Below are 12,038 nucleotides of genomic sequence, written 5' to 3'. Positions count from 1 at the left end.
TGCTATTTCTTGACAGGTTGTGCTCCATCTTTGATATTCTGGTTGGACCTAATGCTATACCTCATCTAATTTACTATGAAAGTTTTGGGGTTTTTTTTTTTAATACTGATAGGAAATATGCTGAAATGATCAAATACTCTCTCTAACCTGGAAAAGCTGAGAGATTGAAAAGCTGAAGGTAGCCTAAGATAGTGTTAAGTTAAAATATTGTTGGGATACATATTTCACTTAGGCTTGCTTACTGTATGCTGGCCAACCTTGATTAAGTGTCAAAAATATTGAGTAATCTGGATCCTGGAGAGAATGTTTTAACAGGGTGAAACAGCCATCTGAAAGCTGATTTGCCCTTGATGTAAAATTTATTGCATCTATATGCTAATGACCTTATTTCTGCATCTTCAGCCATAACACAACTTTATAGTCTCGTTGAATCCCACCAACTAAAATCATGTTGTTTCAAATTAGAAATACCTCAGAAAGGGAGAATTTGGGTATGAAAATAAGGGCATTGGTAATTTAGAAGATGACAGTTTTGTTTTTCCACTGTGTCCTGCTCCAGTGACAAGAATAATGATGCAGCTTGACAATAGATTAAGTCAGATACCATGTATGTCCTTTTGCATCTAATGGTAGATGCAGTAAAGAAAGTTAAATGTAAGGAAAGAATTTTGGTTTTCAACTTGGAAAGAAACTTTTTAAGTGATGATAAAGTCACTGGCAAGGGATTTTATGCTTTGCATGGAAAGCATTTGGATTTTTTTACTAATGAGTTAGTGTGTGTGTGTTAATGAGTCAGAAAATGTGATGTGTGTATTGAAATACATAGGCCTGAAATACATTTTGACTAAGTAGAGGAAAAGGTTGTTTTAATACTTGGAATGCATAAGTTATTTTATAAGTATATTTCTTTAAGCATTAGAATTTTTTAAAGTGTGCTTGTTGAGTGCTGGTGTAATTTAATGCCACTTTAGTGTAAATACTAATAGAAAACCTCTTAAGTTAATGTAATATGGTGTCCTAAGTTAATTTCAGGGGATGTGCACTATCTATAGCTAATTAAATAATATGTAAACAAGACATTTTAAAGATAAAAAACCTATTAAAGAATAACTTGTTTAACTTCTTTCTCAAGGTGTTATCAGAAGAACTGACATTCACCTTGTTTCTGTCTTGCAGAATGGCAAGTGTGAGAATGCTTGCCTATCTCCAGAATTAGCTATGATTCTAGTAATAAAGATAGCTCATTTATTGGTTTTTCATGGATTTTTCCCTTGCGGATTTTTTACCAGCTTTAAATTTAAGTTTGGGCTTTCAGGGGACAAGCCTAAGAAATCAACATCTTGGCAAACATCAGCAATCATAGATTTCATCTACACTTGGAGTAACAGTTTTTCTGATAAATTTGTAGTCAAATCATAAGTCTAGAGAAATAGAAAATTCTACTAGCCACTCAGCTGAGATGCAATTTTTACCAGATTAGCAGATTTTCCTTTTATAACCATTAATCTTCTTTATTACCTGCAACAACATTTCCAAGTAGTCTCTAGCTCTATTTAATAAGTTATGAATAATTAATTTGGAAGCTATGTACTCAGAATTTTATTAACTTCTTCCAATGTTGTCACAATTAATTTCTACTTCAATAATTACAAAATATTTTAACTCTATACATAGACTAGACTAGACTAGACTAGACTAGAATAGAATAGAACAAGATAGAGTGAAATATCTCAATTTTGAAGGGACCCATAGTGATCATTAAGCTTAACTCAAAAATATTTCCACCTACCTTCATTTTAGCTTCTATATTTCCTAAGGAGCTATTAGCCAAATTCAATGCTTCTTCAAGCCATGACATCTGTGGTTTTAGATAACTTTTTCATTGTTATATTTTGTTGTGATACTTTAAAGGCAGGTTTAATGTTGTGGTTTTTGTTTTTTTTTTTTCTCTGTGTGTTTTGATGTCAGTAAAAGTAGCAGTAGCCATGATGGAAGATCTCATTGTGGTGATTTTAAAAGGAATGAGTTCTGAAGAGGAAAACTGTATGTCAATATTTTGGGTTTTTTAGAAACTGATCCATGGCATCCAAAAGTAATACATTGAATTATTGGCTGTACCTAAATCATGACTCTGGATATATGTGTGCATATATGGGTGTCTGAGTGTGCATCTACAGCGGAAGTCCTGAGAGGGGAGAAAAAAAAAATTGAGTAAAAAAATTTTTAAAAAGTTATTTTCCTGAGTTAATTTTTAACAGCTTTAACTCAAATTCTAAGTGAACTCTAATTTTCAGCCCTTACATGCCCTGAAGCACAAATTACTTTTGTATTTTAAGATGATTTCTAAAATATATGCTTTAAGAAAAATTAATATCATTATAGATCTTCTTTTCTAATCTATAATTATTTTAAATTAAGAAATCTAGAACTTATTTCTATATTTTAAATGCTATCAGCTAATATCTCTAAAAGGTTGGTAATATGGGTTTTTCATCTCAGTTTGAGTACTCAAATAATTCAAACAATATTTTTTTTTTCTTTTAATACTAAATTGTAACAGTAATAAATATGCTCATTTGCAAATCAGTACCTAAGAATGAGATGGATACTCTGGAGTCAGATTTGCTTTCAATATTGTTCAAAGGTTTATATATTAACATACCTTATGATTGATACCTGTGTGCTCAACGGGTATTTATTCTAATTTTTGGTTTAGTTCTTCATATAACTTTTATTTTTCCCTTATAAAACAAACAACTAAAAAATTTATAACTAAATTTTCTTACTGCCAGATGCATTTATAAAAGGAGTAAGAAGACTTAGAGGAATCAATTTTAGTAAGAGAAATGTAGCTGCTTTCACAGTTGAATCCAATATTTACATTAGTTTTCCTCTAAATGAATGCAGAAATCCTGCTGTAAGAAAAAAAATCTGCGTTTTTGTTTGGATTCCTATATTTCCAAAGCAGAAAAGAAAAAAAAATAGAAAAAATTTATGAATTGGCATGAAGAAAAAGCAAAGCAAAACAAAACAAAACAAAGCAAACAAAAAAAAGCAAAAAAAGCAAAGCAAAATGGAAGAGACACCCACCTTCCAAGGGTTTTTAAACCTGAGAATAGGTTTTTCCTAAAAAATTTTAAAACTCAAAATAATTTCATTGAAAATAAAAATTTGGATTTTTAATGTTTTTTTTTTTTTAATGGCTTTGATGGTCAATACCCTAATAGTTATAAGATAGAGAAAATAATCAACTTTGATCCATCTTTTACTACATATTCTGGTTTTGACTGGAGTAGAGTTAGTATTCTTCACGGTAGCTGTTATGGGACCCTGTTTTGGATTTGGGCATAAAATCGTATTGACAATTCTGGGATGTTTTAGATATTGCTGAGTAGCGCTGACACGGAGTCAAGGCCATTTTTCCCTTCTCCTACTGCCCTGGCAGTGAGACGGCTGGGGCTGCACAAGGCGTTGGGAGGGGGCAGAGCCTGCACAGCTGACCCCAGCTAATTGGGATATCCCAGATTTAAGGTTTCTTGTCCAGCATTGAAAGCTGGGTGAAGAAGAAGGAAGCAGGGGACATTTGGAGTGATGGCATTTGTCTTCTCAAGACACTATTACACATAACTGAGCCCTGCTCTCTGAGATGGCTGAGCACTGCCCACCCATAGGAAGCAGTAAATTCATTCTTTGCTTTGCTTTGCTTGTGTGTGTGCCTTTTTGCTCGACCATTAAACTGTCTTTATCTCAGCTTAAGAGCTTCCTCACTTTTACAAATCTCTCCTCCATCGCTTAGGTGGGGGAGTGAGGTAGATCATTTACCAGCTGGGGGTAGACCGTGACACTATGCCACAAATAGTGATGGTTATGACATTTTCATCTCTCTTTGGATTCCTTATATATTTATGGAGTTTTCAGTCTTTCATGTTTCTCACATTACAAGTTAAATAGAAAAGAATAATCAATTCATAGATTTGGTTTTTTTAGAAAAAGAAATAAGTCACAAACTATTAATTCATATCACCTTGAGAAAAAGCAATGATGAGGCTTCATAAACATTGTGTTGCAAGAAAGTAAGAAAGAGAAGAACAAGGAGAAGTAAAAGTTGAGATCCACCTCCTTTCAAATGTTTTATGACTCAGTGACTGATGTGGAGGATTTAATAGTGAATAAAATTGTCCAGCATATCATTGCAAGTCAGGAAAGATCTAACTGATTCTTACTTAAAAGGTAATAAAAGGCTTTCTTTGTCACATGAAAAAAAAGTCATGTCCCTCTCAACTGCAAAATTCAAAACAATCATTAGGTGCTTCACAAATTTATCATCACTAGAGAAAACATATTCCTAAACTTGATGTTGACTAACATTCCCATCTGAAGGCAGGATATAAAAATATATTAATAAATTTTTGAAAAAGTAAATAATAAACAGTAAAGAGCTTTTTCCTTTATCTCCCTTCCTATCTTCTGCCTTCAACAATTGAAAGCTAATTGCAGTACCATTGACCAAGGATTTTCAGAGGGGTAGCTGGGAAAGAAAACTCAAAAAACTAGATCCATTACATTTATTCTCCACACTACATCTGGTACCTCAAAACTTTGTTTGATTTAAGCATCTCCAATTTTGTAACATAAGAACATCCTGGAAATTTTGGTTAGTTCTGCAATCTTTGTAATAAAGATCATTCCATGCATTATTAAAGAATCTTGGTCAAGGACTGTCTAATATATTGCACAGTTCGTGTCTGTACTAACACTGAGACTACAGGAAACACTAGATGAAATGCATCACATTAATTTGTAATCCACTGTCTCACTCTCCTAAGATTTGACTCTCCAAAGCATCACTCTATGCAAATTATTTATGTCATTCAGATTAATGTTAGTGGATGCAAACTTCGAAATGTACATCTTAGAATAGGAGAAAAAAAATCATTATTTATGCATTACTTTAGATCATTACTTCAGCACAGTGCCAATATGTTTGGAGTGCTTCTGTCTATCAATAATCCGTCCCACTATGTGAATAAAAGATTTCACGCTGAGTAAAATAAAATTCTTTCTAAGGAAGTTGAAATTGTAAGGCTATGACCATTAAAAATATGGGTTCACTGAAAGACATTCATTCTTTAATACAGTGAGAAAACAAAATATGTGCATACATTCTGTGTTTATGGCTGAGATTTCAAAACTTCACGGAATGATTGTGTTTGGAAGGATACTGCTGGAAGTCATCTGTAACCTCCCACCTCATCAGGACAACTTAGAACTGAGTGCCCAGGACCATTTCCAAAGAAATTTTGAATATCCACACATATTTCATGGATTCCAGAGATTCCACAGCTTCATTGGACAACCTGTGTCAGTAATCAGTCACCCTCACAACGTCTCCTGACATTCAGTTGGAGTGTCTTCTGTTTCAGTTAGTGCTCATCATCTCTGGTCCTGTCACTGGACACCACTAAAAAGAGCCTGGCTACACCTTCATTTCACACTCTTTGCAGGTATTTATGGACATTGATAAGGTCTCCCCATGAACATTCTGTTCTCAAGGCTTAACAGGCCCAAACACTTCAGTCTTTTCTTATATGTGAGATGCTTCAGTCCCTCTATCATTTTTATGTACTATCTTGATTATGTCTACATCTCTCTTTTACTGGGGCGGCCCAGGATTGGACACAATATGCCAGGTGTGGCCTCATCAGTGCTGAATGGAGAAGCAGGATCACTCCTCTTGACCTCCAGGCAGCACTCCCTCTGCAGTCTGAAACTGTACTGCAAGAGCACACTTCTGGCTCCTGTTCAAATTAGTGTCCAACAGGACACCCAGGTACTGCTTTCCAGCTGTGGGAAGGCAGTAGGGTAGGAGTAGGCCCTACCCCTGGGTTAAGTCCCAGCATTTTCACAAGTCTTTTTCCTGTTCTCTGTAACCAGGTTCCCCATCTTGTAGAGCAATGGTCCGTATTTTCTCTAATCCTCCTTCTGTCACCTATGCACTCAAAGAAATCCCTCTTGTTTTTTTTACACTGCTGTGCAGTGAATTCCTTGTGGGCTTTAGCTTTCCTAATTCATTTCTGGAATCTCAGTCAGTATTTCATATTTCTCCCAATTTATGGCTCCTTGCTTCCACACCCTGTGTGTGCCCTTTAAGTTTAGCCAGGAGCTCCTTGTTCATTGACACAGGTATTCTGCTGGCTTTTTGCCTGACTTCTTATCTGTTGGGATGGACCACTCTTAAGCATGGAGTGGGTGATTCTTGAACATTAGTGTGCTGTCACTCCCACATATCTTGGTGTGGTTGGCATCCCCCATGAGGACCATGGAGGGTGAATGTAAACCAGAGGGCCTGATCCACTTGCTGTTCCTGGTCAGCGGGCCTACAGCAGGCACCCATTACAACATCAACTTTTTCTGGGCTCACCCAGGAGATACAAGTTGCTTTACATTAATATTTCATTATATATAAATTTATTTACAGGTGTGCTTTTATATGTCTGTTGAATATTTCACCCTAAGGGTTTAAAATTAGATCAAAAAATCCCAACAAATGGAATGGCAGATTATAGACAATAAGTCACAGCACTGCAGGAAAATGAAGGGTAAAGACCAAGTTCCTCATTGTATAATACAGTATCAGACTTCTGCTAGGGTCATGCAGCAAAACTCCCACATTTTTTGGACCACACTCTTCAATGTTAAAGTAAATAATTATTAAAATTGATTATTCATTTAGAGCCACAACAGTCCAATATCCTACAGACTAGCTGACAAGGCATTTAGAGAGTCAGTGTAAAATTTCAAATCTAGTGAAATGTGGAGGTAGGACCTTCATGCTGACATTGAGAGGAAATGCAAAAACTGATTGTTTAAACATTGAATTGGAAGGTGACAAAAGTAATGCTGTTCTTTTATCTTGACAAATATTTGTCATAGAAAAAAAGTCATTAAAAGTGAGAAGTGTCCTTCTTTCCCATATAAAGTCTATAACAAGGTAAATACCTGGAATAGTTTTTTGCTAGGGTTTTCTTAAGCAGCAGTAGTTTTAAAATATAATTGCCCATTATAAATTGGGTGACTAAATGAGTAATGCGGGATTATTTATATTTGATAAAACCTGATATTATAGTTTTTGTTATTCATCCTAGTAGGGAGTTAAAATCTCCTCTGTAACTTTATTAATGTCTCTGTGATCAGCAGTTCTGGTTTTGAAGTCCTTGGCTATGTATAAGCTGTTAAAGACTATGGTCCAAAGCTTGATCAAGCTCTTCCTAAAATGGATTGGCCTTATCTTTCTGTCCTAGGTGTTCTGAGTCTAATGGGATTTCTCTATCTCCTGGCTGTTACGCTATTTCCTTGGCTCTGCATGTCTGTAATAAAAATAAATAAATAAATAAAAGGTTACACTGTTCCCCTCAACAGTGGTGGGATGAAACTAGATGTGTATGTGCTACACACTCTTGGAAGACCATGGAAGAACACTGGAAGAATGAGGCTGCAGAGATTGTTTTCTGAAGGAGCATCAGATCAGTGCAGATGCTGCAGGTCACCAAACAGCTGCCCGGTTTCCACCTCACTGCCCTTGGAGAGGTTTAGAAAGAAAACTATTCCATGAAAACTTAGAAATAATATCTTAATGAATGTAAGTAGGTGCAGAGCCAAACAGATTTATGCAGTGAGCTGACAACAAGGAGTGTGGACTTCAGGAGCCAAGCTTATTTCACAATTCTTTTATTGAACAGCACAGATATTCCTGCCGAAGCCCAGTCAACATTATCCCAGGAATAGGCTTCAGCAAGGATAGAGGATATACCTAACTTTATACTTTCTATCCAGCTTGATTCTGAACCAGAATTACTGGGTCAAAGGTTAATTTGCATATAAATAACTCCTTCTAGGCAGAGGGGAACAGCACTGCTGTCATCTTCTAGATTAAGTACTTATTACCTTTGTTTTGGAAGACACTGTTTTTTAACTTGTTGGTTGTTGTTCAGCCAGTTATTCTACCTTACTTGTCAAAGCACATAATGATATTTAATCCTTCCTGAAGTCATTTGAAAAAGACAATAAATAAGTATTTATCAGGATAGGATACTGACAGGCTGAATATTTTTATCTGAAGGTTTCACAAAATCTTATAAGCCAAAATGATGATTGAACACTTGGATATGAATAATTTCATGAAGTTACTATTGATGAATAATTTATTGTGCTTAAACAAACATAGGCATATATCAGCAACAATGGACAGAAATTTGAGCAATATTAGTGCAAATAGTGTAAAATAGCTCTAGTCTATTTATTAAGTACATATCTCAGACCACTAACACAGAATTTATTTGTTTGTTTGCTTGATGGGTTGATTTTGGCTGCTAGGTTTTATTTGGGGAGGGGATTTTTGTGTGTGTGTGCATGCACAGTAATTCTCTATGGATTTAAAACAGTAATATCTTATTTGATTGTTTTTACTGGTATTTCACCATATCAAATATTATTCACCAAATTCACTAGGGACTGTTTAGAATTTAGTCTTCTGAAAATGGGTGCTACTCAGTCAATTTTCTGGATATAAAAATCTACATTTAGACTTTACAGACTGAGATTCAGCACATCTGAAAATCACCTACATTCCCACAGCTAGAGTTTCCTTCCTTATGTTAGACACCTTTAAAGACCTAAGATCACAGTAAGAATCATTGGTCAAAGGTTGTATAAAAATCTTGTCAGCATTATTTTTTTAACAGTAAAACACTGCAGGGAAGAAAATGTGATAAATTTTAAATGTTTTTTCAAATATTGCAAATTCTTCCATGTGGAACTAAGCACAGAACAAAGAATGAGGCAATTAAAGAATCTATACGTATTATAACAAGGGATCAGATTTTATGCCATGGCAATGGCTATATACTCTGTTACATGTTGCTGAGAAAACCAAAAGAAGTCTCTAATGTTGATTTTTATTTCCAGCCACATCTGGAAAAAGGCTAAGTACCATTATAGACCAAGTCAATTTCACATAATTTTAGTCAAGTGCAGACATCTATATGATGAGAATAATTTTGTGACTCTGTATTCCCCATGTAGAGACTTGGATAATTCCAAAATTCAATTCACACATGAGATGGATTTTTCCAGCCACTAGCAAATATTTGGAAAAAGCTTGTCGCAATTCTTAATGTCCATGAGCAAAATCTGTCACAAAGTATATTGAAATATTTATTTAAACAAAAATAATATGTGGCTATGGCTGCAGTTTCAACTGCTTAGAGAGCTACCTTGGGACTGAAAAATTTGAGTGCTGTATCGTTTTATTCTGGTAGGTTTCTTTTACTATGATCAATCTACTTTACATCCCTGTTGAATTCTGACTTCTTGTAGGGGTCATTGTTTCTTATTCCCTAATAATTCTACTAGGGATGTACAAACTTAATATATTTCTAGCATTTACTGAGTTTGCCGAATCACAAGAAACAAGCACATGTTTTATGAACTCCCAGGTGGGTTACAATGTAAAGAAATGAAAGAAAAAAAAAAGTGATATTTGTAGAGTCAGCTAGCAGCAAAAAAAAAAAGGGGGAAGCATTAAAAAAGCTTTGTTTGGTTTTTTATGGTGACTCTCCTAGGAATAAATTTACTATGGTATGGGGGTTTTTTTACAGCTTGTAAAGTTATAGTCCTGACTGATGCTAAAGGTACTTTTTCCCAAAAGTATGGATTAAAAAAAACTATAATCAAAGAGAAAAATACAGAATGTTACATTGCATGTTATGTTTCTATTTCCATACTGTATAGCAAGACTTATTTAAATATGTTATTGATTGACAGATGTGGACAAAATGAAGTCATTGCTAGTTTCCAACATAACTTTTTAGAACAGAGCAATGTTGCTTAAATTGTCTTCTTTTGTTCAGAGGAATGTCAAATATTTATTTGTCTGAAAATTAGTTGAGAACAAGAGTGTGGAGCTAATATATTGTTATTTAAGTATGGGGTTGAAATAATTATTATTTCCACTAAATATGACCTTTCAAAAGTACCACAACGCCTATCTTTGTTTAATGATCAATTTTAAAGCTGTTTGTTTTATTAAATACTGAAAACTTTGAATAGATCCAGTTGTTTCTTTCAATTCCTTCAACTCTAAGACATGCTTTTAAATCAAACCACAAAATAAGAACCCAGAACCTGGGCATGACTGAAGACCACAGCTTCTCTAGATGGTTTCTTTGAAGGTTCTAGAGGTACATTAGGGCACCAGTATGCAGTTAGCTGGGTAGTTTACCACAAGGCACCCAAACACAGACTGCCTGCAGCTTCTGTGTGCAAAAGATCTGAGTGGATTATGGGAAATGCTAGGTTCATGACTTCTTGGGTCTTTGGTTCCTTAAGTATGAGGAAAACTGCACATAGGAAAGTTAAGGACCCATAAGGATGTGAGTGCTCAGTAAAAATGATGACCTCCACAGTATTTCTGGTAGGTTAGAAATAAAAACTAGTTTGTGTCTAGATTTATGTTCAGGGTGGTAAAGTATTAGAGGCAGAGTTACTGTAAGCATCCAGAGTTTCACTGAGTATGTTTATATTATCAAATAAAATAGGCTCATTCTCCAGCATTAAGGACTTCTGGCACATCACAGCTCCAGAATATATACAATACAAAGTATATACAGAATATATGGCTTTTTTCTATCCTGCCTCCTGGGAACTATCAATGGTCTAAATATTACCTGGAAGAGCGCTAGTTCACAGAAGTCAAAACAATGCCAGAGGCTAGAGCTCTCTATTAAAGAGTGAAGAAAATGTCCTGGGTTTAAATCTGTGTCCCAGTTCTATTTGTTTTACTGATAATAACAGAGTCATTAGGTACAAACTTGAAGAGTTTGTGGATTTTGGTAAATCAGAGTTGACATGAACTGATAGTTCTGATTTATTAAAACAATAGCAAAAATTGTACATGGACACTTCCAGGAAATAAATCAAAAAAGTGGTAGACAGAGTACCTTTTATGAAATCTCAACACTTTCAGTCTGTCTTTTTTTTGTTATTTCCTTGATAATAGGATCTGAATTTCTTTTTATTTTTTTTTTTAATTTCGCTTTTTTTCTCCTTTTTTAATGAATCAAAGATTTATTCCTCTAAATCAGGGCTAGTCTGTTATTAAATTAATCTTTACAAGTGAAACAGTCATCCTTTGAGGAAAATGAATCATATTTTCTTTGCAGTACTTTGTTAGTACTTGGTTTGCCCATAGATAAGGTCAGAGACTGACACAGACCCCAGCTGCGATGTACTAAAATGTTCAACTGCAATGAATCACAGAAGGATAAGCTAAACAATACATATAATCATCACTATGAAAGAATGCCTATAGTGATTAAGAAAGATACACCAGTTACCTCAATAAAGATCCAAGTCTGACAAACAAGAAGTGGAACAGCCACAGTGAAGGACTGGAAAACCATGACTGGGAACTGTGCATCGCCACTTTCCCCAGTACTTTACAATTGTCCAAATCCAAGAAACATCAGCCATGGGAAGAAGCTGTCACAATGAAGAACTGGATAATCATGCACAGTGCTTGGGAAATCCAGGGGTGCATCCACCTTTGCAGGTTGTGAGGCTTCCCCACTTTGCTGTGACTGTAGCCCAGCTTTTATACTGTTAAACAAACAAGCTGACATAATTTCTATTTCATCCTCCTGTTGGGTTTCTCCCAAATCCTGGCCAGGGCTCAGTGAGGAACCAAGGGAGTTGTCTGTGATCCTATGCCTTGCTGATAAGGTCAGGAGTGGCCTTATCCAGTTTCTAGATACAGAAAGGCAAACACGTGTTTTGCCTGTAAATGAACACTTACGACAGTACTTTGTTAATGAGTGAATATATATATATATATATAAAACTTGATTGGAAGGTTCATCTATAGGGCAAATTTGGTTCAGGCCTTAATACTTCAGTATTAGATGAAGTATATCAAGAAACACAAATTTAAGCATAAACCTTGAGTGCTGTATCCGGCTCTGGGGTCCCCAGCACAGGAAGGG

The sequence above is a fragment of the Molothrus aeneus genome, chromosome 2, assembly GCF_037042795.1.
Source record: "Molothrus aeneus isolate 106 chromosome 2, BPBGC_Maene_1.0, whole genome shotgun sequence".
Classification (NCBI taxonomy): domain Eukaryota; kingdom Metazoa; phylum Chordata; class Aves; order Passeriformes; family Icteridae; genus Molothrus; species Molothrus aeneus.
Note: the sequence above shows the minus strand (reverse complement) of the source record.